Source organism: Meriones unguiculatus, chromosome 20 (assembly GCF_030254825.1).
Source record: "Meriones unguiculatus strain TT.TT164.6M chromosome 20, Bangor_MerUng_6.1, whole genome shotgun sequence".
Taxonomy (NCBI): domain Eukaryota; kingdom Metazoa; phylum Chordata; class Mammalia; order Rodentia; family Muridae; genus Meriones; species Meriones unguiculatus.
This window is the reverse complement of record NC_083367.1, coordinates 56,050,688-56,075,729: the sequence shown is the minus strand read 5'-3', so window position 1 is coordinate 56,075,729 and position 25,042 is coordinate 56,050,688. Positions and strand designations below refer to the sequence as shown.

The following is a 25,042-nucleotide window of genomic DNA, read 5'->3' as shown; positions in this document are numbered from 1 at the left end:
TGATCATCCATGTTTTCTCTCATGCACGTTTAAGAGGCAAAGCACCCCCTTCTTTTGTTTGTTTGTTTGTTTGGTTGGTTGGTTGGTTGGTTGGTTTTGTTTGCTTTGGTACTGAAATCACGGTTTGGCCCTCAGACACTCTAACATTGAGTGACAACACTTGCTCAGAACTTCCTTCTTTTATACATTGGTAAAGTGAGAATCAGAAATAATTAAGGGTTTGTTTCTTTTTTTTCAAGACAGGGTTTCTCTGTGTAGCCTTGACTGTCCTGGAACTCATCCTGTACAACAGGCTGGCCTTGAACTCACAAAGATCCACCTACCAGCCTCTACCTCCTTAGCACTGGAATTAAAGGTGTAAGCCATCACCACCTGACATGATTTTGGCAGTGAAATTATGGCAGAAGCAAGACTTACTGCTTAAATTACTAATTCTTACTTCACCTCTAATGTAGGCGTTAGTATATTTCTATCAAGAGCAGAACTCTGACTCCTGGTAATTAACCAAGTAATTCACATTTATTGTTCTCTGTCCCTGTAACTTCAGGTCCCACTGTGGTGCAAACAGTGCCAAGCATGACTTCTGGGAACTCAAAGCCTGGTTATATGTTGCCAAATTCTCTATATCAGCTCCTATTAAATTTTCAATTCAGCCAGAAGCAGTGGCACATGCCTGTAATTCCAGCACTCAGGGCAGCAGAGGCAGGTGGATCTATGTGAGTTTGAGTCTAGGATACACAGAGGAGAAACCCTGTTTCAAAAAACAAAAACAAAATATTTTTTTAATTTTATTTTTCTTATTAGTTACATTTTGTTAACTCTGTGTCCCAGCTGTATCCCGCTCCCTCATTCCCTCCCCAACCCCACACTCCCTCCCTGGTCTCCTCCCTGCCCCTTAAGAAAATATTTTCAATTCTTGCCATTTTTAAAGTTATGATTTTTCAATAATACAGTGGCAGATAGAATCTGCCATATTTTCAGTCACAAACAGAAATGTGAATGATACCATAGAACTTGTTTGTTATCAATGTGCTTCAAAGGGTGGAGTTATAACAAGAAAGAAAGAGAAAGAAAGAAAGAAAGAAAGAAAGAAAGAAAGAAAGGAAGGAAGGAAGAAAGAGAAAGAAAGAAAGAAAGAAAGAAAGAAAGAAAGAAAGAAAGAAAGAAAGAAAGAAAAGGAAAGGGGAGGATGTAAAGACAGACTTAAGAAGTACTAAGATTTGGGTGGATGACACCTAAATGAACATCAGTACAAAGTCCCAATTTATTTCTAATATCAGAGATCAGACCTCTACTCTTGCCTGATGCGTCTAAAACAAAAAGGGGGAACTGTAGAGAGCTGCGGAATGCTATGCCTTAAAGATGGAGCTGGTTTCCGCCTTCCACCTTCCCGATGGTGAGTGCTCTCTGTCACGAACAATTCCACATTTGGCTAAGGCTGAGGATCTGGCTTGCTTCCATGTATGTGGACCTATCTGCATTGCCCACGTGGCACGCCTGGGTTGGCTACCCAGAGGCTATTTAAGCTGTGGGCTGGCTTTCCCCAGGGTCCGAGGATTGTTCAAGGTTCCTGAATAAACTGCATTGAAAAAAAAAAAAAAAAAAAAAAAGAAGTACTAAGAAAGACATGAGCTGAATTTAATGTTTAGAAACTAAACTGAATATACCTGACAGAGAGGACTCAGTTCCAGCAATGAATCACTGGCCATTTCCTTGGGAAGTAATAATGGAATATTGATAATGTTTTAAAAATAGTTCTCAAAATTTTGGAGATAAAATCAGAGCATGAGTAGCCAGTTAATGATCTCTAATATTTATTGAACATGTCATATTCCAAAGACTATGCTGACTATGTTACAACTATTAATTAAAATACATTATACTAAACATTGTGTTTCATTTTGGGGATGAAAAAAAACTGAAGGACATTATCCAAAGTCACACAGCTAGCAAAGGTCTCAACTAATATTTGAATCTGGATCTGTCTCATCATTTCATTACTAAGAACATGCCTGAGGCATGCTGCCTGTAGGTAATTACGTTTTATCTCCTGAAAAGCTGTAAACTAGATTTTAAAGGTCAGAGAAATAAAGGCAGTCTCTGACTGTCTTCAGGCCACTTTTACTTCTGAGTGTATAAGAGATGTCTTACAAGGAGCAAGTACTTTCTAGTCATTGGTGTAAGGGATTTGCAGAATTTCTTAAGGGCAGCAGGAACAGTGTACTTCTCAACTGGTTGTATAAATTGCGCAGGTGAGTGAAGGCACTGGAGAACAGTCTGAATCACCTCAAATATGAAATGCTTTGGGTTGTCTAAAGCCTTCCAGATGCTAAACCAGCAGCCAATGACGTCCAAGGCAGAACATTTTGAGGAATGTTTTTCAGAATGCTAACAGGAAGCTTCATTAAACTGAACAACTTCCCAAATCATTTTTTGAAGCCCAATGAACTGAAATGTATAGTCAGGAAGGTAGTAAATCTTAGGAAAAAAGTGGATCTGGAAACGCCTGAGGAGTAGAGAGTTTAAGATTGGAGAGATGGTGGTACTCGGAGATGCAGAGAGAGCAGTTCCTGTTTCTCCTACAGCTTTTACCCCAGGGAAGAGTGGTATGAACTCACATCAGTACATTTTAAAAGTAGAACATAAAAAAAAAAAAAAAAAAACTATTGCTAGGTTCCCATCCACCCTATCTCTCTACATTTATGCCAAACTATGTGCTCTTCAGTACTGTGTAAATGAGAAACAGGGTATTTGTAAAATACCTCCAAGAAAGGTGCCAACAGTACCTTATACTATCCTGTGGACGCTGCTACTAGCAATTGTCGGTAGCTCTAACAAAAGATGAATCTTCATTTAAAAACTGCTTCTTCTACTAGTGCCTTCTTCAAATAATACAATTTTAGAATCCATCTGGGTCACATCTATACCCCTAGACACTCTAGAAGTTGAGGTTGAAGATGCTAGTTTGATCCCAGCATGAAGATCATACCAAGACTTTGATGTAGCAAGATCTATTATCAAAAATTCATAGAAATTTAGAATTTGAAATGCTAGAGATGATCTAGCCAAATTACCTAGCTTCGTATGTAGAGAACTTCATTGTGTGTATATGTCTGTTCAATCGACTGAGAATACATTTGTCTATTTCTTGCCAAAAACTTTGAGTAAATTATTAGTCAACTAATTTACCTAATGCAATAGTAAACCTGGATCAAGATAAAGCTTGGACTAGAAGCAAAACATCTTTACTGCCCTTCACCATCCTTTTAGGGCTGTTGCCACCTGGGTACATTAGGCAATTGGGCTTAACTGTCAGGGTAACCGCACATTCTGGCTCTATCTTGTTTTATGGATTAAACAACATATTATTGTCCGAAAGACTCCAAAATTTCACTTATGGCATGAGAAAAACTTAGTTTGGGAAAATACATTTTTTCTACAATTCAAAGGAAAATAATTGGTGACATTAAAAAATATTTTGAAATGACTCTAAAGAAGTGATGACTTCCTTAAGATTAATATACAAAAAGCAAGCATTTGACATTATATGTACTTTATTCTTTCACCAGGAAAATGCTCAGAGGATGTCCTGTAATCTAGAATTTCTGAACAAAACCACATGGAAGTTACCATGGCATTTTGATTTTTTTAAACCCCTAGCTGGATTCAGAAATCTGAAATTTGAAAGTACCTTCACCCAATTTAAACTTCACCCACTTAAAAAACCCTGCAAGGTGTTACCTCATAAGACAGTGAGTGCTAAATTTGTGATAGCAAGCATACATAAAAATAATACCAAACAATAAAGCCAATCTAAAGCTCTCTTTGAGCTTAGTAGAAAAAAATCTTTAAAAAAAAAAAAAAAGGCAACATTATGCCTGGGTAGCACTTAATTTTAATCCCAGTGCTTGGAGGAGAAAGGGGAGGTGGATCTCTGAATTCAAGGCCAGCCTAGTCTGCATAGTTAGTTCAGGAGAGCCAGGAAGATACTATGCATAATGAGATCCTGCCTTAAAAAAAAAAAGTGAGGAAAAAGGAACAAACTCAATAAAAAAAATACTGAAGTATATTAAAGTTATCTTAAAGATACTGAATAGACCAATGATTTACTCTGTGTTAGTAAAATATTAAAATCTTTAAGAAATGAATATGGGGAAAAGCAAATTAGTAAGCTCTGAGTGATCAGAATGAAGAGGCCAATGTGTTGTATTTGGGGAATAGGATTTCTACATTCTCAGTGATATAGCCATCTCCTTTAGTTTTTAGTGAATATACATGGTTATATTGATTAAAATTGGAATGGTTACATCAAAATAATAACAAGGCTAGTAAGTTATAATGAATTGAACATTTTCATTATCTATGGTATTTTAATAATACCATATATATATATATATATATATATATGTAGAGAGAGAGAGAGAGCCAGGTGTGGTGGCACAGATCTTTAATTCCAGCATTTGGGAGGTAGAGACAGGCGTATCTCTGTGAGTTCAAGGCCAGCCTGATCTACAAATCGAGTTCCAGGGCTACACACAGAGAAACTGTGTCTGGAAAAATGAGAGAGAGAGAGAGAGAGAGAGAGAGAGAGAGAGAGCTGCAGCTGGTGGGGGAGGAGGAAGTATGGCTGCTTTGGCAATCTGTCAACAATTTGTAAATCTACTCTATCAAGTTTACTCTATCAAGTTCAGGAAGATGTTTCACTCCACAAGACTTTCTATTTCTAGTTAAGGCAGTAAGAGAGGCTGTTAATTTTTTTTTAATTAAAAAAATTAATTTATTATTTTTATGTGCATGGGCTTTTGCCTGCATGCCTGTCTGTGTGCCATGTGCATGTAGTGTCCAAAGAGGCCGAAAGAAGGCTCACTGGATCTCCTGAGGTTGGAGTTATAGAGTTGTCAGTCATCATGCGGGTGCTGGTAATTCAACCTGGAGCTTTGGAAGAGTGGCTGGTGACATTTAACTCCTAAGATAATTTCCAGCCCTGTTTTTTGCAGAGGAGGAAGGGCGGGCTACTAGGGATTGAACCTAGGGTGTCACACACGCTAGATAAATATTCTACCACTGAGTCATATCCCTAGTGCTTAACAATTTGTAATTCTGACTAAACAGTATATGAGAATGATAGTATTTACATTTGCAAATTTACATTTTGAAGCTTTTCATAATAAAACGTATCCCTTCTCAATATATAGTAAAAGGAGAGCAAAAAGTAAGGAACGTTATCTCTTAGTAAAGGACTTAAACTCAACCAAAATGGCCTAGATAAGAGCTCATAGGTAATAGGATTAAATGAAATGGTGTGGCCGTAATTGAAGAAAGAAGATCCAATCAAATTTATGGATATGTACTATAATAAAACACAGAGTGTGTTTGTAAGAGCGGAGTTGTCTGATTATTGTCTCTAAAAGGGGAATATGGAATCCTGGTTTGAGTGATGTAACGAATGTCTCTAGAATTTTCTAGAGGACAAAGCAGAGTGGAGGCAGGTTCATCAGTTTGACAGCTGACTCCTCATTATGGAAACGAATAGGCCAGTACCTGCCTCGGCAGACCAGTCCTATGATTCTGTGGGTGGCTATTGTTCTACAGATTTTTTGAGGGAAAGGAAGAACAGTATTTTTATTGACATCCTGGCCCTTACAGTTTTAGTAGGTATACACAGTTAAATGTATGTTATTTGGCAAATGTGTTTCTGGGTTTTCAGAGCTGCAAACGTGGGCAACAGAAGAAAAGCATGATGCCTATCAGGATGTTTCTGTCATTTTGTGACTTTAATTACTGCCAAATGTTTCTCTAAACTTCTGGCTTGGAAGTTTACCAGAAACAGTAATCGAAATAAAACAAACTGGTGTTAAAGCGAAAAACAAAAAAAACAAAGAATGTCTTTGACATGAACTCAGTGGTTGGCTCTTTGACAACCCCCCCCCCCAGGGGAGCAGCCTTACCAGGAGGACAATGCAGCCAGTCCTGATGAGACCTGATAGGCTAGGGTCAGAAGGAAGAGGAGGAGGACCTCCCCTATCAGTGGACTTGGAAAGGGGAATGGGAGGAGAAGAGGGAGGGAGGGGTGGGATTGAAAGAGAATTAGGGAGGCGGCTATAGCCAGGATACAAAGTGAATAAATTGTGATTAATGTTAAAAAATAAAAATTTAATAAAAAAAGGAACTCAGCATGTTATCTTAGTGTTATAACTAAGAGGCAAAAAAGAATCTCAACACACTTTCTTATAGAAGAAATATAAACCCAGTTAAGAGAGGATCTCCACAAGGACATTTCCCCAACTCTCAGCTCTGTGTTGTTCGAAACACCTTCATAATGTTTACAGAAATGAGCAAGTTCAAGTCAATTAGTTCAACAAATATTTCCCCACTGACTGTTATGTGGAGACTTTTTTACATTGTCTTTTGCTTATTTTGAAAATTTCTCTCACGAGAGTCCTTATCTTTTAGAAACACTTTGCTTTTGTGTGTGTGTGTGTGTGTGTGTGTGTGTGTGTGTGTGTGTGTGTGTGTTTTACCTGCCAAGTAAAATATCAAAGTATTCATTTTCTGGCACAATAGTAAGTGATAAGCTTGGGCACGCCTTAGTCACAGTCAGGAACTACCAAATGAAAGCCATTTTTACAACTTACTAACACTCTCTAGAGATCATTTCCTTCCAAATATGCTCTAGTATATATCATATAAAGAGTATTGACCGGCTGGGCACACTTGTAGTCCCAGCACTCAGGGAGGCAGAAGCAGGTGGATCTCTGTGAGTTCAAGGCCAGCCTGGTCTAAAAAGCAAGTCCAGAATAACCAAGGCTAGACAGAGAAACCCTGTCTCAAAAAGAAAAGAAGAAGAAGAAGAAGAAGAAGAAGAAGAAGAAGAAGAAGAAGAAGAAGAAAAGAGTGCTGACCACATTGATCATTTCTAAAACCATCTACAAGGGTTGCATGATGTACTCCAGGAGAGAGGTAGTAGTATCAGATGGGAAGCCTTTTTAGAGGACATTGCATAGGAATATGAATTTGTTGGAATAATCTCAACAGCAAATGTGTGAATGAAACTGCCAAGACAGAACAGAGAGTACAGGACATTGTGAGAAGATAGTAACAGGACCATATTACAATGAATGAACCAAGTATATCCATAGCAGAAAATAAGGAAAAGAAGACTGGTGATTAATAGGGTATTTCCAGACACCAGAGGACTTTATATAACAAAAAACAAATAAATAAATGTCCACAGATTGACAAGTTGCCCAAGCACAAGGCAAACAACAAGAACAACAAAATGAAAATACAGTGCAAAGCAGCTACATTGCTGTGTCAGAACTCTGAAGATATGTGCTCAGAAAATTAACCCACAAATTTGCAGACCCAAAGGACAGAATACTTATTACACCTTTGAAAAATCACTAGTATCGACTGTGACTTCCAGCAGCCTGACTAGCTATGGTCTCCTTACTGGCTCCATACCTCCAGCTTCACCACATTCCAAAATGGACCCCAAAACTGCTCCTGCTCCACCGGCAGCTCCTGGACCTGCTCCAGCTCCTGCAGCTGCAAGAACTGGAACATGCCTCCTGCAAGAAGAGCTGCTGTTCCTGCTGCCCTGTGGGCTGCTCCAAGTGTGCCCAGGACTGTGTCTGCAAGGGATCATCAGACAAGTGCACATGTTGTGCCTGATTCCAGGGCAAGGATGCTCCCGCATGTAAATAGTAGTGGGGACCACCCCAAAGTTTGCTAAACAGCTCCACCCTGTTTGCTAAATTCCTCTTTTCTACCAAGTATGTGAGTAATAAAGCCGATTTGGTCCTGTAAAAAATTATTAGTATCATTTAAGAGGAAGCATTTGGGCCAATTCAAGGACCTGAGTTTGATCTCTGGGATACACATAGTGGAAGGAGAGACCTGATTCAAACACAAAATAAGTATGTAAAACATAACAAATTTTTTATTTTAAAGTCATTTTTGAGATTTATTCATTTGACCTTATGTTTATGGGTGTTTTGCCTACATGTATGTCTGTATCACTTACGTGTGCTACCCAAGGAGGCCAGGAGACACCATCAGATTTCCTTGGAACTGGAGTTAACCAATTGTGAGCCACCACGAGGATGCTGGGAATTGTTCTTGGATCCCCTTGCTCTTCATCTCTGAGGTCCAATTTGTTTGTTTAAAGAAAACCATCTTCTTGCCAGGGGCATGAAAGTTTATTGTGAAATAAGAGATCAACCCAACTAATTTGCCAGTCTTGGTTAAGATTATATATTCAGACAGTTGTTATCAACCGATATTTTAAATCCTTTAAACAATTACAAGATGCTCTTTACAATAAAAGAACAAATGAACCACTGTTCTGAAAAGAGATCAAATGGCATCAGAGAACCTGAGAGGACATCAGCTTGGGCAGTGCTTTTGAAGGTCAGAAGAGACTCAAGGGATTTAACAGGCAGTTTTCAAACTGTATTTTTTAAATTTTTATATATTTTTATTAATTATAATTTATTCACTTTATATCCCAGCTGTAGCCCACATCCCCTCCCAATCCCACTCTCCCTCCCTCATCTCCTCCCTTGCCCCTCCCCCAGTCCACTGATAGGGGAAGTCCTCCTCCCCTGACCCTAGCTTATCAGGTCTCATCAGGACTGGCTGCATTCTCTTCCTCTGTGGCCTGGTAAGGCTGTTCCCCCATAAGGGGGAGGTTTCAAACTGTACTTTAAGTTTTAAAATTGAAAATAGAGTTTTTTCATACAATATATTATGATTACATTTTTCCCCAGATTCTCTCCAGATCCCAGGAACCCCAGCTCACTTTCTCACGCATCCAAACCCACAGCCTTTCTTTCTTTCTGTCACAAAAATGCAAAGAGATCTAAAGAAACAATAATAAAATTAAAATGAGAACAAACAGGACATAAAAAAAAGAGGAAAAAAGAGAGAGAGAGCCAGAGAATGAGCAGAAGAAACACAAGCAGGTGCTTGCATGTGTTTTGATTTTGTTAGACCAAAAAGGGATAATGTATGAAATTTGAGTATGGTTTGGATACTTTTAATATTATTAAACAAAGATTTTGTTAGTCTTAACATTTTATTTTGGGCCAGGTGTGGTAGCACATACCTTTCATCTCAACCTTTAGAAGGCAGAGGCAGGCAAATCTCTGAATTTGAGGTGATCCTGGTTTACAAAGCAAACTCCAGGCCAGCCCAGACTACAGAGTAAGACAGTCTCAAAAATGAATAAACAAATGAAAATAATCATCGTTTTGACTACCTAAGGTATTTTAAAGCAACAGTATTGACACATTAAGGGGTGTCGTACTGAGTTTGCACCACTAGAGGCGATGTGATGCAGGTAAAAGAATTAGCGGTCATCTTCACACTGCAGGCAGAGCTATCCTTCGGAAGACTGCTCAGAGGCCTTCCGACGACGGCTTCTCCCAGCTCCAAGTACCTCCATTTAAGTAAGCAAAGCATTTATTCATCAATATTTTAAGTACTGGGAAATATTTTGTGTGCACAAAATGACATGTTCAAAGAAGGTGAATTCACTACCCACGGTAAATTCCATCTTCCTGGTGCTGAATTCTGTTGCTATGATACTGTACCTGACTTGTGTGAACTCTGAAAGCTAAACTTCATTAAGAGAGAAGTGTGAAGTCCGCTGGTATTTTCATGCTAATAAGCGTTCCTTGCATTTCAAGATTCTGTCTGAGGCCTGCTACATTTCTTTCTATCGTAAAAGATCATCCGTAGTTAAGTTATGAGGAAAGAGACACAGTCCGCACCTGAATCCAATTATTTGAAGTTGGAAGCCACCTTATTACCACAGAAAACCCACAATGAAGGAGCTAATGTCAGTCTGCAATAGGCAAATTGAATCCCACAGGCAGCAATTTCAGGCCCATACACGTATAATCACTGTACGGAGTACAAGATTTTGGCATTGATTGGACAGAATTATCCTAAAGTTCAAGACCACAAAATTTCTGTCTATCTCTAACTTAAAAGGTCTTTCAGAAAACAATCACCTCTGCCTTACTTAGCCTTGCATACAAAAGTATATTTGGATATGTATTTCAAATCAAACAGTAGCCCGTAATTATGCCAATCCCTTCTAGTTTTAATTAAAAAAAAAATAAAACAAAACAGCAACAAAACAAAACACTCTCCCTGAAAGAGACTCTTGGTTTTTTTGTTTTTTGTTTTTTTTGTAGAAAGTGTATCTATGCTTCTTTGAATATAATCAAGAAGCATATTAAACCTATAACTCCCACCAAAAGGAAAAGTAAAGGATGTTTTTAAGAGTTTGGTTTTGGGGCTGGAGAGATAGCTCAGAGGTTAAGAGCACTGGCTGCCCTTTCAAAGGTCCTGAGTTCAATTCCCAGCAACCACATGGTGGTTCACAACCATCTACAATGAGATCTGGTGCCCTCTTCTGGTATGCAGACACACATGCAGGCAGAACACTGTATACATAATAAATAAATAAATCTTAAAAAGAAAAAAAAAGACTTTGGTTTTCTCTCACTAATTGACAACAAATCACTGTTTGCTGCTTATGGGCTAATTCCGAATGAGACCAAAAGTCTCAGGTCCATTGTTCAAGACATTCCAGGTACCAAAGCTTGTCACAGTAAGTCCCAGTTTTGTGGGAGTGTGGCGTGACCAAGAAGCTGCCTGATATTAGATCCCCAGGCCTGATGCTCTCACAGAGCGAGCGACGTATTTTTAAAAACAAAGATCAAATGTCACAGCTTTCTGGGCAAGCGGTAATTTTAGATTCCTGAGCACGCCTTCTCTCTTATTTTTGGTTGTGAGCCTAGCCTTTAACGGCTGAGCCATCTCTCCAGCCCTACACGTCTTCTTAAGATTGTGTGGCTTCCAGTGCTTGCTGCCACTAAGCCTCGCATACAGAGTGATTTACACAGGCAGGCAGCATATATTAGAGCTTATTTTAATTTAGAAAGAATTCCGTACAATTTAAATATAAATATAACCCTATTTTATATAATACACCTATTGCTAAAAAGTAAGTCCGACTCTCAAGTATTTTAACTTGACTGGGGTTTTTGCTTAATTGTCATCCTGAAATGCACAATAGATAAATCATTATATAAGAGGAAATGAGTCCTTTATACCAAAGTATAGATGCCACAGGATGTTAACTTTACTTTTAAACGTATGTCAAGTACATCTATAATTTCTGAGGAATGTACAAGCTGGCATGGTGGCTCGTACCGTTAGTATGAGCATTCCAGAGTGAGGCAGGAGGATTGCTTTGAGCTCACAGAGTATGTAGTTCTAGGCCAACTTCCGTTACAGTGTAAACCTTGTCTCCAAAAACAAAAACAGATAAACAAAAAACAGCAAAAATCTCACTATTCCAGTATTTGTAGACTTAGGTAAAATTTATAAACAGCTGTTTTATTTTTTCCCTATGGCCTTCACAAAGATGTAGTTGATAAGATAAGGTCAGCTGAAGAAAAGTTACCTTACTTCCTTTAAGACAGAATTGAACTCATGCCTGTTTCTTCTACAAGTGAAGGGTGGCGCTTTGGGATATGACCAGGTCATTAAGCTTCAAGAGAAAGCAAAAGTGGCTTTCAGACCACAGAAGCATTCCTATTGTGTTAAAAGGTTTTTTGCCTACAAAGTAAATTCTAAGTATTAACATTTCACCTGGGCATGTTGGTGCATGGCCAGCCTGGGGTAAGTTGTGAGTTCTAGGTAAGCCTGGGCTACAACACAGGATCCCATCTTCAAAACAAACATTTTCAGGAATGAATTATAAAATACTATTTAAAGTAACACAGAAGAGTAGATATCTCTTCGTGCCATTATATAAAATGTCATAAACTAAATTAGGCATAAACAACCCACACTTATTTTTCGGGGTTCCAGAGGCTGAACAGACTTTGGCTCTTAGGAAGGTGATCTTCATTCATGGAAACATCACCAAATAGCTGTGGCCGATATCTTCTCTGAGGTGCTTTCTAAGCACACTAATGTCATTCATCAAGGCTCTCACCTCATGGTCTAATTACCTCCTAGAAGTCCCATTTCTTCATAGCATCTCTGTGGAAGTTAGGATTACAACACAAATATTAGGGTCACACTATCATCTGACTGTAATGGTGGTAGGTAAAGCTTTCTAATCTCACCAGGATTAAATTAGATAATAGTAGTTCAAGTCTGTATTTAAAAAAAAAACAAAAACTGTGTTTTAATCAACTTTAGAAGACTGCTTCCTTTTGGCAGCAAATGGTGTCAACTGCAGTCTTACTAAATTACTGTCAACACAGAGACCTTGTATTTAACTAGTTTATAATTCTCTGGGGTGCCAAGACCCTGCCCAGTAAAATGAATTCAAAATGGGTGTAGTATTGGCCTAGACTACAGAGTGAGTTCCAGCATAGCCAAGGCTATGCAGATAAACCCTATCAATAAATAAATAAATAAATAAATAAGAAAAACAAAAAACCAAAAAATCCTAAATCATCCTTGAGAGCATTTCTTTCTTCCTGGTTAGTCCTGTCCTCCACAACTACAAAGGGTTGTATTCCCAGCTGGAGACCTTCCAGATGTATTTTTTCCTTTCTTGTAATTATTGGAAAATTATCTTTGGCAGTAGTTACCTACTGACTTTACTTCTGAGCCTTCCTGACCAGGTTACACTCCATTTTTACTACATTGCTTTTGCAAGTCTATAGAGAAGCTAGATTTTTGTTTGTTTGTTTGTTTATTTTGTTTTTTTGTTTTTTTTTTCTTTTTTTTTTTTTCAATGCAGTTTATTCAGGAACATTGAACAATCCTCGGACCCCGGGGAAAGCCAGCCCACAGCTTAAATAGCCTCTGGGTAGCCAACCCAGGCGTGCCACGGGGGCAATGCAGATAGGTCCACATACATGGAAGCAAGCCAGATCCTCAGCCTTAGCCAAATGTGGAGTTGTTTGTGACAGAGAGCACTCACCATCAGGAAGGTGGAAGGCGGAAACCAGCTCCATCTTTAAGGCATAGCATTCCGCAGCTCTCTACAGTTCCCCCTTTTTGTTTTAGAAGCTAGATTTTAAAGGCACAAAATACATTGTTTCTTTTGTTGTAGGTGTAAGTGTGGGTACATCATGTGCAATTGTGTTCAAGTTACACTCTCACCCAGGTAGACTGAGAAAGAGATTGTTAGTGAACTTTCCATCATATTTTTTTATTTATGATAAACTACATAGAGAAAGAACAGTTACTAAACAATCAGGAAAGCCATATATAAAAGTTACCTTAAAAATGTTTAGCTCATGTGTATTTGACAACCTTGAAGAAATACCATATATTTTATCTAGGTGAGTCTAAAGTTTGTACCTAAATCATTCTCTATAATATCTTGTTGCATCAAATTTTTTAATTTATATTTTTATTTCATGTGCATTGGTGTTTTGCCTGTGCGTATGTCTGTGTGAGGGTGTCGGATCCCCTGGAACTGGCATTAAAGACATTTGTGAGCTGCCTGCTGTGTGGGTCCTGGGAATTGAATCCAAGTCCTTTGGAAGAACAACCAACGCTCTTAACAACTGAGCCATGTCTCCAGCACTTTGTATCATATTTTAAAATTGCATTTATTTATTTATTTATTTATTTATTTGCCTTGTAAGCGTATATGAAAGAGAAAAGATATGCTACCACGTTATGTGAATGTGAGGGCGAAAGTCAAGTAGTCGGGCTTGATAGCACTTGCTGAGCCATCTTATGAGCTTCTAGCATAGTATTTCTAATTACAAGATATAGATCTGAAGAAAAGCAAAAAACAAATGCCCAGCCATTCTTCTGTGATTCAATGAGTAACAAGATTATGTTCTATATCATCCACGTTTCTAACGTTTACTAAAAAGCCACACTCCAGGTATAATGGCACGTGCCTGCAATGCCAGCACTCAGGAGGCAGAGGAAGACGGATCAGTGCAGGTCTAAGGCAGGCCTGGCTATACAGTGAGATCTTGTCTCAAAACAAGATAAAACAAAACACCCACAAATGAACAAGTATGTTAAAAGAAATAAAAGTCAAACATTCTTTTCTCTCTGCTTTTTGAGTGTGGATGACGTATCAACACTCAAAGTGAAGTGTCTACCATGATAACCTGTACTCCAGAGCTAGAGGCCAGAATTAAGCCTTGTTTCCTTTCAAAGAAAAAACAGTACATTGAATTTTCTCTTATTCTGTTTCCCCTCTACCAACATGTTTTATTCTCTCCCCCTCCTCCTCTCTTTTTCTTCTCTCTCTAGGCATGGTGTTGCACCTCTGTAATCCCAGCATACAGAAACTGAGGCACGAGGACCACGGATTCACAATCTGTAAAATTCAAAGTATTCTATGTAGCCACAGAAAGTTTCAGCCACTCTCAAAACAAACAACAAAAATTTTTCCATTATCTGACTTTAAAGGAACCTTAGTAATAGGGTTTTTAGTGGTTGTATGGTTTTCATCCTGTACCTCCCTTTAGAGGTAAGCAAACAGAGAAAACTTCTGAACAACAAAAGCATTTCAAGTTTGTCTTCTTTTTTTTTTTAATACATCAAAGCAATTTTTGTCAAATGCTCATTTACCTCTGAAATCACAGTAAGTCAAAAAAATAATGACGTTTTTGGAGCCATTGTAAAAGGTAAGTCAATTAAAGGATGTTTTCTGTGAACTGGTTTATGACAGATAGGCCTTGGTGCTTTACAAGCAGAGAAAGGATTTCTGAGAATGACAGTCAGCTATTGAGCAACACTAAAATTCTGAAGGGCAAGTGGGAAAGGTAATGAAGTCTAAGTGAAGACTGCCTAGAGCTAGCCCAGCTGCGTTGCAGAAATCGGCCCGCCCATAAAAATCATTAGAGTTACCACTTTACCTGGAAATCCAATTCCATAAACTAAGGGCCGGGCCAGGAGTACGCTTGTTTGACAACATTCCCCAAAATGCATTTGGGCTACCTTGCACAACAATTCTGACCCCTCCAATGGAAGCGTCCTTGCTTTACCAAAGCTATCAACAAGATTTTGTCAAAGATAGCAGGTCGACAGTGAGCCTTGGAGGTGCTATCTGAGCTTGCAGACCTGGTTACCTGTGAGAGGAGCACTGTCAGTGTAATCCAACTACTACAGAGACTAAAGCAGGAAAGCCATGGGGCAGATTTAGGCACACAGGAAATTCTTTCTTGTGGATTCTGCTCTACAGAGTGAAATTTCTTCTCAAAACACCAAAGGGATGGAGGGGAACAGAAAAGAAAAATCACTCTTAACAGACAGGGCATAACATGGAAGGAAAGCTAGTTTTGAAGAGAGTAATGTTGAAAGTTTAGGTGAGCATTTAAGAAAGCCAAAAACCAAACCAGACAAAACAAAACTGTTATTACTTTTGTGTGATAGCTTGTGCTGTAATCCCAGGATCCCAAATTTGAAGCCAGACTGGGCAGTTCATTGAAGCCCTGTCTTAAAACAAAAATGAACTGTTCTAAGGATGGGCCAACAAGATGGCTCAGCAGAGGAAAGAGCTCGGTGCCAAGCCTGACCACCCACGTTTGATCCCCAGAACCCACATAGTGGTATTTACCTCTGACTTTAACAAGCGTGCCAAAGCACATGTGCCTTTACACACGTACGCACACCCACACGCAAGTAAGTAAATAAATAAACAAGTGCAGAGGGCTTTCAAATCTAGTACACCAAAGTGTGGGGCAGTTGATGTTACATTTAAGGAATCCTCTGCAAACATATTTAATACAAGGAAAGACATTTCTTGTGGAAGCGGGGAGAGAGGGAGAGAGACAGATGGTGTGGGAGAGCATGAGAGAAGACTGCGTGTCGGGGAGACAGAGAATCAGAGAGACAGGCACAGAGAGAGGAATGTGGGATAGCAGGGGGGTTGTACCCCGAGCACCTGGTGTAGGTGATGACATAGGACACAGGTGGTGACATAGGATGTTGTCAGGACCATAAAGGCCCCCGAGGGCAGGCCAGTTGAATTGCCTGCACACCGACATAACAGTTGGGCATTACAAGCACAGGAGAGCAAGACTTACCTGGAGAGCAGATGCTGCAAGGGGCAGTGACTGGTGAGAGTTTATGGGTAAGTGAGGACTATCCTGGAAGATTTTCAGAGAAGTGGATTGTGTGACTGGTAAGAGCTATGGCATTTGTTAAAATATGCATTTAAGCAGATGAGCAAGGAAGGGGAAAAGGAGGAAGCTCATTTTTATAAACACCAAAATTATTGAATGTTCAAGTGTAAAATTCTACCTAAGACTGAGAAAAAGGATTGTCAGATGGCGTAACTTGTGATGTATAACAGTGACAGAAGTTGAGGCTGTGCATCTCCGAGCCCCGAGAAAGCCAGCCTTGTTCAAACAAACCTCTAATCTCAGCTCTTGGTGGATGAAGGCAGGAACATCAGGAGGTCAAGGTCAACCTCAGCCTCATAATGAGCTGTAGACTAGCCTAGTTATAAGAAGATAACAACAACAACAGATCAGACAAAACAGAGGATCGAAGGGTGTGTGTGTGTGTGTGTGAATGATTTAGAAAACTCATTACATAGACAGGAAATGAAATTCTGTCTTATCTATAGGCTGAGAAAGTAAATCTATTGGTTGAGTGTAAGTAGTTTATGGTAGGCGGAAGCTTGGAGAACAGAGGAAAAGGGTTGAAATATCCACTATCAGTTGATCAACATCCGCAGATGGCAACCAAGAGCCCACCCTGTTCACAAAGCAACTGTTTAGTTGAATCAATTGCATAGCGATGTAATGTTCCTTTAGGAACTCTGAACTCAGCTGTAGGAGGACAGGACAGCAACACCAAGAACTGAAAATAGCATTAAAAACATGACTTACGTAGAGGACACCCGTATCTGGAGTTGCACAGGGTAAAATGAAAGGAACTGACTGAGAGAGTATGGAGGATTCAGAACGTCTGCGTCATGGGGTCAAAGTGCAAGTATAGTTCAAGTGAGAACAAGAAGGTCACTACAAACAAGTATAAAGAAAAGCAGGTGTGTTGCTCAAACTTCTGAATCTCTGTGGGTGAAGGATGCTCTGGTCTCCCCTTCTGTCAATGTTTCCTGGGGCCTTAGAATGATTTTCTGTGACTTTTCTTCCCAAGATGACAACCACTTGGTGGCGCTCTTGCAGAAAGAATGCAGCCTGAGGCTTAACTAAAGTTAGGTCCCTTGAAAAGTCGACGCTGCCAGTTTATTTTAGCCTGTCCTAATAGGCAGTGGACTTGCTGAATACTGCGTTCTCCCAGTTTTACCAGGTATACATTCCTCATTGTTTCCAATGGAACAATAACTGAATGATTGCTGGGGCTCTGAACAACCTAGAATTTGGAAGGTTCTTTGAATTTAATCTATCACTAATCTTCTCCAAGTCATTTCTTGTTAATCCTCCACTGGCCATAGAAATACCTTTAAGAGAGGGTCCCCCAAACAGACCAAAATTAAATCATTGTTCCTTGAAATCCTGCCTGTGAATATTACCTTTAATTTATTTTTCCTCACAAGTTGAAAAACCAATCAGTCTACTGCCCAGTTCTTTTCCTCTCTGATGCTGACTATAGTGCTAAAATTGCCACCTAGACTTTATTCTGTAGAAGCCAGGTGTTAAAACTGTAAGGGCGGTAATTACCAGTGATAAGAGTGGTGTTATCTGCTGTGACTTCCTGCTCAGATCTGGTTACTTTAGTTACCAGGGTAATGTTTAGTGCTCATGTGTCATAAGGTCCTTATTCTCTTGTCCTTGGGAGTGCCCTTCAAATATGTCTTTCTTGTTCCCAGAAGCAAGTGTGTCTAAACTGCTTTGTGTTCATCGTTACAACTGACCAGATGATTTGAGCCACGAGATCTCTTTAGAAAGTTCATCATGGTTTCTGACTACCAGCCCATACATTCAGATGTGGTGGGAGAAACGCAAGAGAACCTCGTTAGTTACTTTGTAGGAGAATGCTGTGGTGGGATCAGGAGGTGGGCAAGTGCCTCCACTTCATCTCCATGTTGTAGATCAAATGCTAAAACTTCTCATGGCCTCCTCTTCAAATCAAGGAATGTAGTAGTTACCTTTGGCTGTCATAGAATTAAAAAAGAAGTCTGATGAGAGCTTGAAAAACAGCTCACTGGTTAAGAGTTTTGTCTACACTCTTGCAGAGAACATGGGTTCTGTTCCCAGCACCCACATGTTGGTTCACAACCATTAGTAACTCCAGTTCCAGGGAATTAGATACCAACTTCTCATTGTCTCAGACCAGGCATGCATTAGGTACACATACACACACACAGGCAAAATACTCACACATATAAAATGAATAAACCAAAATCTAAAAAAATAAAATTGAAACTGTGACTATACCACTTTGACATGTTTTCAGGTGGGCGGAAGAGTAATCTTCAGTGTCGTATAATCAAATTCTCTTTCTCTGCCTCTATAATCATTTCTTTTCATGCTGATGGGTCTTGTTACATTCTGCCATGATCTGTTAAAGACGGTAAGATTATATTCCAAATACCCCAAGAGCAGAGATCTCACTTCTTACCTAGTTTGGGATGGCTAGAATAAAGAGAGATCCAAGAAGCCATGGGCCAGGGGATACCAATGAGTAGTTCTGGCTGTCCTGAATCTCTAGCTGTCTGGCCTCAAACTCACGGAGATCTGCTAGTCTCTGCCTCCCAAATGGTGGGATTAAGGGCGTGTGCCATCATCATCCGGCTGAAATGAATAACTCTTATAAAAAGAAAAAAAATTAAAACCATGGGACTAACTAAAACTGGAAAAAGACTAACAGAGGAGAAAATTGGTGAGTATCACTAATGATGTGAAAAACATATTTCAAGAACAAACTATCTTCTTAGAATATTCTGTCAAATTCATAACAAGATAAGATCATGAGGCTGGATCAGAAAAAAAACAACAACATAAGTTGCTATCTACAAAGCAAATGTCAGGACAATTTGTCTACCCATATGTCTGTCAGTGTTTGTTTGTTTCTTTGTTTGTTTGTTTGTTTGAGTCAGGGTCTCACTGTATATCCCCGACTAACCTGGAACTCACTGTGTAGACCGGTGCTTGTGTCACAGTATGAGAAATTAGGTGCTGGGGAACAACATTTAATGAATGAAGCCTTCCAGCCATCCAGTAATCTGTTTGGACCCATTACCGTGCAATCACAGTCAGACTGGATCACCTCCCACCCTGAGGTTCCCCAAGACTTCGAACAGTTTTTCACTGATCCCTACAGAAAGGTGCCTTGTCCAGAAAAACGCATTATCTATATACAGTCCATTAGCTCTCCAGGCGACACCAGAGTGATCAGTGTAGAGCATATGAAATGGCTCAAGGGCTGCTGTGAAGCATGTTTCTATGGTTTGACGGTAAAGTTCTTAGAACCAATTTCAGTCTCTGCAACAAAGTGTTTCTTCAGAGTGAATGAGCACACACAAAACCTAGAAATTCATGCAGGGCATATCCTGGCGTTCTTGAAAAAGAAGAGACCCAAAGATGCCTTCTGCATCATGGGGACTACCATGATCCGTCTTTACCCACGGGACTTTGTAATTTTGTCTTTGGACAAGCCTCTTCGACAGATGGTTTGGGGATCTTCAGCTTTGCCGGGTACAGCAAGGATTTCCAATATGAAGGCAGAGTGAAGACTCCATCGCGAACATCTTCCAGTGACTATTCCATTTTTGATAACTATTACAATCCTGAAATCACTGATCTTTTGCTGCGGCTATCCTGTAAGACTTTAACCGTGAGATCAGACACATATTTGGACATTGCCAGTGGCTTGCGTGCTTAATACAAGGATCCAATCACTGGGAGGAATCTGACCAGCGCCCTTTAAACCTTTGCCCTACGTGCTTTCGCAAGCTACAGAGTGCTGTTGGCTTCAGTATTATAGAGAGATACAAAGCACTGGTGAGGTGGCCTGATGATGACTAGCAAGGCATCAAGAGCAACTCCGAAAAATAGGTCTGACCATGTGAATTTGCCGGAACCTGTGGAAGCCTTTAAGGAGTTGGAGAGAATGGATAATAAGGTGCATTGCTTTTCTCGAAAAATAAGAACTTTCAGACAGGAGTAATGGAGACGGGCACACGAGGTGTTTGTGGGTGGCGTGCTTCATTGGAATAAACGTCTGCTGAAAATATGCTGAGATCAGGAAACAGACTAGAACTTCTCTGAAGGTCCCAGACCTGAATAACGTTTCACTGAGAACAATGAAACCCTCTCGGCCCTTCTCTCCTGTCTCATTTGCTGTTCTGTGGCAGTGAGCCCAGGCTCAAATAAGATTAAGTGAAGCTAGAGGGTAAATAAATAAATATTTTAAAAATAAATTTTGCACAATATTTTTATTGTATTGACCTCTCCCCCAACTCCTGTCAGATCTACCCCCCTTTTCTTCCCTTCACAAAAAAGGAAGAAAATAGGTCTTTCTTATACAATATATTCTGGTATGGTTTCCCTTCTCCCCTCCCACTGGAATTCACACCCTTTCTATCTTTTCTTAGAAAACAAACAGGCATTTAAATAATAATAATAAAATAGACAAGATATAAACAAACAGAAGAAAAAGAGCCAAGAAGCAGCATGACATATACATGTAGATGCAGAAACACAGGGTGTTTTGTACACACAGGAGTCCTTTAAAACACAAAAATTGGAAGCCATCCTATATGTGCAAAGGATATGTAAGGCTAAAAAAAAAAAAGTCCTGTCAAAATCTTGTAGTACAAAAAAACCTCCAAACTTCATCTTGTGTTGGCTGTCTATTGCTGGGCTGAAGAGTGGTTCGCTTCCTCAGTAAGACTGTAGGAGAGAACTGAATTTTCGTTTGTGAGTGGTTATCAGTTGGACACAGCTTCTGTGTTAGGGATGAGGGCTTGTGTCCATGTCTCCTCCCAACGCTCACACTTATCTGGTGCAGACCAGGTGTATGCTGCCACATTCCCTGTGAGCTCATGTATAATGGCCTCGCTGTGTTCAGACAGTCTGGATTCCTTAGTATCCTCCATCCCTTCTGGCTCTTACAATCTTTCTGGCTCCCCTTCTCCAAGATTCCCTGAATTATAAGGGGAGGGATTTGATGGAGACATTACATTTAGTATTATTTTCAAGGCTGCTCCCTCTCTAAACATTGTCCAGATGGGGCTCTGTGTGCCCACCTTCTGCAGGAAGAAGAGGATGCTGATGATGGCTGGGCAAACACTATGAGTATAGCAGACTGTTGTGAGGAGCCACTTTATGGCTACACTAATTTTTCCCTTAGGTCCCTGGAATGTCCGGTTTCCTATTCTTGGCTACTTGAGCAGTGTCAGGGATGGGTTCCATTTTATGGAGTGGGCCTTAAATTAATCAGATGGCAGCTGGTTACTTGCACAGGCTTTGTGCCACTATTGCAGTATCACAGTTGGCAGGCAGGTCATCATTATTGCTTGAAGGGGCTGCAGATGGGTTGGTGCAAGCTTTCTCCTTTTTGTAGTGTGCATAGAACCTTCCAGGACCATGAATACTACAAAATCTATTCCTGTAAAGGCTTCTCTCCTTCTTAGAGAGAACCGTCCCACCCCCCCACCCCGCCATTTCCTTACTCTATACATAATCTCTGTGGTTATATAGATTATACCAAAGGCTTAACAGATAATACCCATGTATAAATGAGTACATACCATATTTGTGTTCTGGGCCTGTGTTACTTCACTTATTCTAATTTTTTTTTAGCTTACCTGGGAATTTTGTGGTTTTATTTTTTTAAACAGCTAATATTTCATTGTGTAAATGTATTACATATTATTTATCTATTCATCCATTGATAAACATCTAGGCCTTTTCCAATTTCTGGTTGTTATTAATGGAGTAGCATGAACATGGTTGAGCAAGCATTTTTTGTAATAGGATGTAGAATCCTTTGGGTGTATGCCAAGAGTGGTATAGCAGGATCTTGAGACAGATCTATTCCCAGCTTTCTGAGAAACCACCACCCTGATTTCCACAATGGCTTTGCATTCCCACCAGCAATGGATGAGTGTTCTCCTTACTCCACATTATTTTCGCATTCAATTAAACGATCATGCAGTTTTTGGTTTTCAGCCTATTTATATGGTGGATTACATTTATCAGTTTGAATTATGTTGAGTCATCCATGCATCTCTGGTATGAAGCCTACTTGATCTTGTTGGATGATCTTTTTAATGTGTTCTTAGATTCAGTTTGTAAGTATTTTATTGAATATTTTTTGTCTCTGTTCATAGGGAAATTTGGTCTGTAATTCTTTCTTTGTTTTGTCTTTCTGTGGTTTGGACATCAGGTAACTCTAGCCTTATAAAATGAATTGGACAATATTTCTTCTGTTTCTATTTTGTGGAATAATTTGAGGAGTATTGGCATTAACTCTTCTTTGAAAGTCTGGTAGAATTCTGTGTTAAAACCGCCTGGCCCTGGGCTCTCTTTGGTTGGCTTAATTACTGATGCTTTTCACTAGTAGTTATGGCTCTGTTTAAATTACTTATCTAATCTTGATTTAACTTTGGTAGCTAATATACATCCAGAAAATTATTCATTTCTTTTAGATTTTCCAATTTTGTGGGATAAAAGTTTTTAAAGTATGTCCTTATAATTCTGTGGATTTCCTCAGACTCCGTTATTATGTTGCCCTTTATTTCTCCAATTTTGTGAATTTAGATATTCTCTCTATGCTTTTTAGTTAATTTGGCTATGAGTTTGTCAATCTTATTGATTTTCTCAAGGAATCAACTTTTTGTTTTATTGGTCGTTTGTATTTTTTGTAGTTGTTTCTAGTTAATTGATATCAGTCCTGTGTTTGATTATTTTTTGATGTCCTTTTGGGTGTTTCTTTTTTTTTTTTTATTTTTTTGTTCTAGAGCTTTCAGGTGTGATGTTGTTACTATAGTAGATCACTCTTATTTATTTATTTATTTATTTATTTATTTGGTTTGGTTTGCTTTTTTTTTTCTTCCTCAAGACAGGGTTTCTCTATGTAGCTTTGGCTGTCCTGGACTCGCTTTGTAAACCAGGCTGGCCTTGAACTCACAGAGATCCACCTGCCTCTGCCTCTCTAAGTGCTGGGATCACAGGCATGCGCCACCATGCTGAGATCATTCTGATTTTTTTATGTAAGCAATTAGTCCTATGAGCTAGCATCTAAGAGCCAGCTTCACAGCCAGGTGTGGTGGTGCATACCTTTAGTCACAACTCTCAGGGAGTCAGAGGCAGATGGCTCTCTGTGAATTTGAGGCCAGCCTGGTCTATAAAGCCAGTCTAGGGTAGCCAAGGCTACACAGGGAAAACTTGTCTCAAAAAACAAAACAAAACAAACAAACAACAAAAAACGACGTCTTTATTCTGTCCCGTAAGTTTAGATATGTTATATTTTCATTTTCATTCAGTTCAGGAAAGTATTAAACCTTTTTTAATTTTTGTCCTGACCCAATTTTCATTCAATAGAGAGTTACTTAGTTTCCATGAGTTTGTAAGCTTTCCCTAGTTTTTTTCTCTTGTTATTGATAATCAGCCTTAATTCATGGTGCTCTATATGATGCAGGGGGGTATTTCAACTTTCTTATATCTGTTGAGACTTGCATTGTATCCAAGTATGTAGTCACCTTGGAAGAAAGTTCCATGAGGTACTGAAAAGAAGGTGTTATTTTGTGTTAGGGTGAAATGCTCTGTAAATATCTGTTAGGTCCTTTTGGTTTATAACATCTATGAGTTCCAGTATTTCTCTGTTTAGTTTTGTCTGGATGACCTGTCAATGGGTGAGAGTGGGCTATTAAAGTCTCCTACTGCTAGTGTGTGGGAGTCAATATGTGATTTAAGTTGCAGCAGTGTCTCTTTGACAGAAGTGGGTGCCCTTGTGTTTGGGACATAGATGTTAAGAATTGAAATAGCCTCTTGGTGGATTTTTCCTTTGATGAGTATGTAGTGTCCTCCCTCATCTCTTCTGATGAGTTTTGTTTTGCAGTCCATTTTGTCAGATACTAAAATGGCCACACTGTCTCGCTTCTTCAGTCCATTTGCTTGGAATACCTTTTTCAATCCTTTTACCCTGAGGTGATATATATCCCTGATTTTTTTTTAAAGATTTATTTATTATGTGTAGTGTTCTGCCTGCATGTGTAGAGCAGATGGTGCTCTGAGCCATCTCTCCAGCCCCCTATCCCTGATGTTAAGGTGTGTTTTTTGGCTGTAGCAGCAGAAAGTTGAATCCTGTTTTTGAAACCAGTCTGTTAGTCTGTGCCTTTTTCCTGAGAATTGAGACCACTGACGTTGAGAGTTATCAATGAGCAATGTTTCTCGGTTCCTGTTATTTTGTTTCTATATTGTGGATTTATTTCCTGACTTTTCATTTTCTGGTCTGATAGTATTTATTCCTTGTTGCAGGATATTTGACTCCATTGTGAACCCCAAGATTGTGAACTGTAAAAACTCATTTCTTTTTTGGTGTGGCTCAGCCCTAACACACGTCTTTAATCCAAGAGCTGTACACAGGAAAGTTAACCTTAGGTCAAGAGAAAGAACAAGTAACTAGATGACAGGGATTAAATAGAAAGAAGGGACTTTGAGTTGAAGGGTATTTAAGGCAGTGTGGAGAAAAAGAAAGAGCTTTTGGCTTTTTCCTTCTGGGCTCTTAGGTAAGCTGGCAGGTCTTTTCTTCCTGGGCCATCAGTTGAGCTAATAAGCTTTTGGCCGTTTGGCTTTTGGGGCGTTTAGCTTTGAGATTTTGGTTTTTAGCTTTTGGCTTTTTGGTTTTTTTCTTTCTGGGAGGTGAGCTGAGTGGGAAGGTGAGCTGGGCGCTTTCTCTGTCTCTCTGAGCTAGCAAGTTTTCACCACAGCATCTGGCTCCTGAGTCTCTGTTGTTGGTAATATCAAACAACTTAGGATTGTCTTTATTTATTTTCTTGTGTTTTATTGGGCATGGTTAACTTCTTCAGGTTGAAGGTTTTCTTTTAACACCTTTCCTATTTTGTAATAAATAGGTTTGTAGATAAATACTGCTTAAATTTGGTTTTATCACA

At 39.4% G+C, this 25,042-nt stretch overlaps 2 pseudogenes; both read left to right on the top strand.

Moving 5' to 3' along the window:
- The first annotated feature begins 2,142 nt into the window (after positions 1 to 2,142).
- On the top strand, positions 2,143 to 7,674 carry LOC110561131 (metallothionein-1-like; annotated as a pseudogene).
- An 11,447-nt stretch (positions 7,675 to 19,121) lies between these two features.
- Positions 19,122 to 20,344, top strand: LOC110562522 (archaemetzincin-2-like; annotated as a pseudogene).
- Positions 20,345 to 25,042: the final 4,698 nt, after the last annotated feature.